We start from the raw sequence: 5,907 nt of genomic DNA on the forward strand, positions 1-5,907 counted from the left end.
CAAAATGGTAGAGTCCATCACTGTAATGCCATCTCACACATCCACACTTTGCTAATTGTGGCTTAAGTAACTGCCTCTCGACAAGGCCGGGCCGTTAACGCAAAAATCCCATAACAGAATTGGAGTAAAATACACTAGTTCTGAATTTGGATGTGGATGTAAAAACGGCTTGTAGGAAAAGCAACTAGAGACTCGGTCTTTGTCATATTTAGCACAAAAAACACAAACACTACACTCTGGAATAAACATCACATCCAAACAAACATTTTACCAATGATTCAACTGGCGACCTCTCTCAACAGCCTCCAAGATGCCCCATAACACACGCCATGAATTGCCACAGTGCTTTTTTTGGTGCTGTTCTGCCTTGTACTGTGCGAATCCAACAGTATTCAAAGCAAACCTGAAAATGATCACAAGATCCCAAACGGGGACTTTGAGAAAGAATTTATTCTATTCCACAAATGAACATTAAAGCTAAGCTAAGCCAGCCGAAGGTTAAGTATCATTGGAATCTTATTGTTACACAACATATTACATGTCTCCTTTTATTTCATACACAAAGTTAACTCTAGCAAAGTTAAAAAAATTAGCAAAATAAAAAAATGAGTGTGTTTTTCATCAGAGTCCATTAAAAATCCGACTTAAAATACGTTGTTTAACTACTAAAACGGGTTTTCAGGTAAACCGTGAACCTTTGTAATAATTATAACTTTTGTATTGTACTGAAAAATATATTGAAACTTTCAATTTTGTTGTACTTCTTCGGTATATATCGTATTTAATTAGTCTATCTCATTTTATTTGTATCATTAAAATAATTTCATAGTAATGTGTTTTTAAATAGCTCATCGCATTTATTTCGTGCATGAAGTATAATGAGAAACAAAAAATCATCTGAATCGTTTTAAAAACAATGCAGCAATTTTAAAATTATAAACGGAAATAGATAAATCAGTGTATTGGATGATAATTTGTCATGTAATGACCTAAATAATGATTAACTTTCAACTGACATGTTTATTTACTAATGTTGTTACTGGAATTTTTAACTGCTTTCTATCTGTAAGTAAAATCCTTGCATGTGAAATGCGTTTAGTGTATGCTACGATAATTCTAGGGCAATATATCTGGATCTACATGGCATTCTGCCATTGTTAATCATTTTTGCTGACAAAAGAATACGTTATTCGCTTAACGTTCGGAGGAAGGCTAACATGACTATATTGAAACGTAATTTCTTTTTAAACTATTTGGTGAATAGAGTTATTGCGTGAGAATAATTTATTTACGTAATCTTATTTTTATAAGGTTTATTATAAATTATTTACGAATAGTTCTTAACACTCGGTACAATCTTCATTTGCTGATTGTAAGACTTAGGCAAATATGCAAATAAAAAAGTATGAAATATGCAGTATTTGATGCAAAAGTATGCAGTATTTTATGCAAAATATGCATATTTATCTAAAAAAATATGCATGTAATAAAACATATTTATTTTTTAATTTACAAAAATACTAACAATATTATGCATACATAACATATACAATTATTTTAAAGTATAAATATTATTTTGAATTGTGGTAACAATAGATTATCAATAATTGATGTTCAAAATTTTCTAATAAAAACTTATGGCTTCTATCTGAATACATATATTTGTAGATAGAAAAACTTCTTTCGACATCAACTAATGTAACTGGGACATTTTTTAAATCAACTATAATAGATGGTTCTAAATTGAGTGGTTAGGAAAATATTCCAGCTAGAACTTGAACCACTTCAGAAAGAACCTGATAACCACTATTTTTTTCCATGGTTACTTTAAATTTTTTAAAAATTTCCTTTCCAATAGCACCTTTAACGTTTTGACACGATGACTCAAATTCTTTTATTAAAACTGTACTCTCTAACATGTATAATTTGGAGGACTCTAATTAAGTTATTGCTTTTTGGACAAAACTATAATTTAATTTTATGAATGACAGTTGCTGTTGAAGGATGTTATTTTGGAAGGCCTGCTTAGCTTCCAATAAACATTGGCAACTTTCATTCGTTAAAAGGTTAATTATTTTTTTCTAAAATTAACAAAATGATAAGCATAGAAATTAGCTGCTTCCAACCATATTCTCCAATATGTTAAAATGGGTTGCGGTAGCAGTGGAACAGCAGAAAGCATATCTCTGTAACATTGTATTCTTACAGGTGATTTCGGCGATACCTTTTTGACGCTCGCTATTAAACTGTTAACTGGTCTGTTAACTAGAAATTTTTTTTTGACTTCCTCCGCAACTCTGTTTATTCCATGCGCTAAACAAGTGACATATTAAGTTTGGATAAAATCCACAAGAAATCTACGTTCCTGTAGTTGGTTGTATATCATATATTAAAAAATTAATTAAAATCCTTTGTAAAAGGTATATCTTTAAAAACCCAAACGGGCTGTGTTAGACAAAACATTTTCGGAATCCATCATTCCATCATCAGTGTCTAGGAGTACATGAATGTAGCCACTAAATGTATAAGGGCCACTAAATGTGTAAGGGTAAAAACCCTTTAACAAATAATTAGTTACATTTGTTTGACATTATTTCTTATAAATTATTAGGATATTAAAGTTACCGTTGGATTAGGTAACATGGCGACATATGACTCCACGTTGAAGTTGCTAGTCCTGAGACGGTGTGTCTACGAGGACTTTATGGGAACGACTTTATGGAGTTGCTTTAATATGAAGATATTGATTTAATTCATAACTAATCCGAAAAGAATACTTATTGTTCATTACGTAAATTGTTTACCCATTTTTATTGGGACAAATAGAAACTAGAGCACAGGTATTGAATAACACATATGTGTCCTATTTCATAATACTTTTGCTACAATATAGTAGCAAAAGTATTATGTTATAAATATAGTAAACAAACAGGCAATTTAGTTCAGCATAATATTAGTTCGCTAGTAAGTCATAATAGTCCATTTGTTCGAGATGTAATTATAGTTACTCGTAAGCTGTAACGTAATCATATAAATAAGTAATGTCATCGATAGGTTATTCCGTGTGTATATAAGTAACCAATGAAGGAGATTCATTACATTTTAATACATTATTTAACTTTTGCGACAAATAAGATGTAGTTCCATAATATACCATAAGATTTGGATATGTATCCAAAATAATATATTCATCCATTATACATTATAGCCACCACGTAGCCCCGAATTTAATCCGTGATTGAATAATTGATTTTGGTGTATGGAGGCATTAAAATAACGTATCTCTAAGACTCCCATAAACATTCGCAACCAACTATAGGAAGAAATAAATACTGCAGCAGTTTCTTTAGAATCAATGATGCTATTTAATATGAGACGATCTTTTATGGAATATAATGACAAATAATAATGGAATATATATTATGGAATAAAAATAAGAAAATGATATTTCAATGCGGCACTAAATATCCCGAACGGGTTTTTAAATTTACTAAAACAGCAACGATTAGAATGATGTGTACTTCGGCTTAAGGATTGCGGTTATCACCATATTTAAAATTTATAAAGAAGAAAAAATGTAATCACTATGCACTGCATTGGTCCAAGAATATCACCTTGCTGTACTGACAGGCGATGCTCTGTAAGTTTTCTACATAATCGCTCCCATCATGAACGGATACATTCACAGACATTTATGGAGTGGTTTACTTTGACCTTTTTATTACACGAAAAACATACTGAACGGTGAAAAATAATCATAGAAGATAACCTTTCTTTACATTTTACCGATGTGGTGATGAGAGTCTTTAAATCTTTACGACAAGATAAGAAGAGAGATATAGTGTCAACAATAACAAAGGATGTCTGGGACCAATATTTTGAGAAACTCGTAAGGGAAGATAAAACACAATTTAAAGATAGCAATGAAACACAAAATATAAATATTTTAACTTCACCCATACGAATAACAACGAAAGAAGTGAAAGATGAATGTAAACCTCTAAAAAATAACAAAGCACCGGGTCCAGGTAACATCCCTGCAGAGCTAATTAAACACGGTACAACCAAACTATATACAAGTTTAGCCAAACTGTTTCAAAACTGCATTAATGGAATGACAACCCCAGAGAAGTGGAAGACACCATTCATATCCACTATACACATAAAAGGCAGAAGGAATAAATGTGACAATTACAGAGGCATTGCCGTGACAAACTCGATTAGTAGAACATACGGAGAAATACTTAAAAACAGAATAGAAAGCGAATATAAAGAGGCTGATAAACAGGCAGGATTTAGGGCAGGTAGGTACTGTTTTGCATTACACAGATTATTGAGAAGAAAATAGCCGTTAATAAAGAAGTTCATTATTGTATGTAGACCTATAATGCTTATGATAGCGTACCATATTATAAATTATTGGAAGGGTTAGAGAAAACAAACATAAGCATGAATTTAGTAAATGCGACGAAGGAACTGTACGCTAATGCTAACTCAAAGGTAAAGGTTGGAAATAAACTGTCAAGTGCATTCCAAATGAACAAAGGCCTTAAGCAGGGCTGCTGTCTCTCCCCGACATTATTTAAAATTTATCTAGAACAAGCTCTAAAACTGTGAAAGCGCAAATGTAGAAATATGGGAATGCCGATTAACATCAATAGCATATATACTTTGTCATTTACAGATGATCAACTAGTGATAGCACAAGATTATGAAGATATTGAGTATATGACTCGAAAATTAATCGAGAAGTATCAAAAATGGGGACTTGAAATCAATATCCAAAAAACCGAGTATATGTGTATCGGCAGGAAACAACAGAACCTCATATTGGAAGATGGAGAAGTTATCAAACATTGCAACACATATCACATATAAATATTTAGGTATGATCATCACAAAAGAAGACAACGTAGACGACACAATTGAGGAAAAAAACAACCAAGCAAGAAAAGCAATTTTCCTTCTTAATAGTATCCTTTGAGATCAATTAATCTCTAATAATAACAAGCACAAATTATATAATACAATCATTAAAAGTATAATTACCTACAGCAGTGAAGTATGGCAAATAAAGGAACGATACAAAGGGAAACTTGAGGCAACGGAAATTGATTTCTGGAGACGTGCAGCTGGAAAATCTAAGCTAGAAAGAGTAACGAACAACAGAATAAGAGAATTTATAAAAGCAAAACATACAATAGTAGACGATATTGGTACCGAACAACTCAGATGGTAGGGTCATGTACAAAAAATGTCTGAAGAACGTCTCGCAAAACAAGTCTTAATATGGAGTCCTCACGGTGGAAAAAAAAGAGGAAGACCCCGCCTTAGTTGGAGAGAATCCATCAATAGAGAAATGAAAGACAAAGACGTAGAAGAAGACTTATGGATGAATTGAGAAAAGAAGCAACTGAGTATCGATAGACGTAGGAGAACGTTTTAAACCGATCTATATTTACATTGATAACTTTTGTTTGTAAAACCTAAATTAGGGCGTATGAGCATATTTTTGCTTTTTATGTGAATAAAATAAATCTGTAGAAAAGCAAATTGTGGTTTGAATTGCAATGATCAATTTCGCCCCATTATACATTTTTCAGAATGCTTACATTTTTTAAAAAATATTTTATAACGTGGAGTGAACATGATCGGAAGGCGTTACATAATATGCTATTTTCATTAACTTAAAAAGAAGTGATCAATTTTATCCCATTCAGGGTATGAAATTGTTCATCCAGAGAAAAAAAAACGAAAAATATATTATTTAGATGAGACATGGATAAATTAAGGCCATGTAGTTTCCAAGTAGTTTAAATTAAACCCAAGATACAAACTTAAAATTATACAGGCTTACGCACCAACTACGAGTCACCCGGATGAGGAAGTTGATCAATTTTATGAATA

Source organism: Diabrotica undecimpunctata, chromosome 4, assembly GCF_040954645.1.
Source record: "Diabrotica undecimpunctata isolate CICGRU chromosome 4, icDiaUnde3, whole genome shotgun sequence".
In the NCBI taxonomy this organism is placed as follows: Eukaryota; Metazoa; Arthropoda; class Insecta; order Coleoptera; family Chrysomelidae; genus Diabrotica; species Diabrotica undecimpunctata.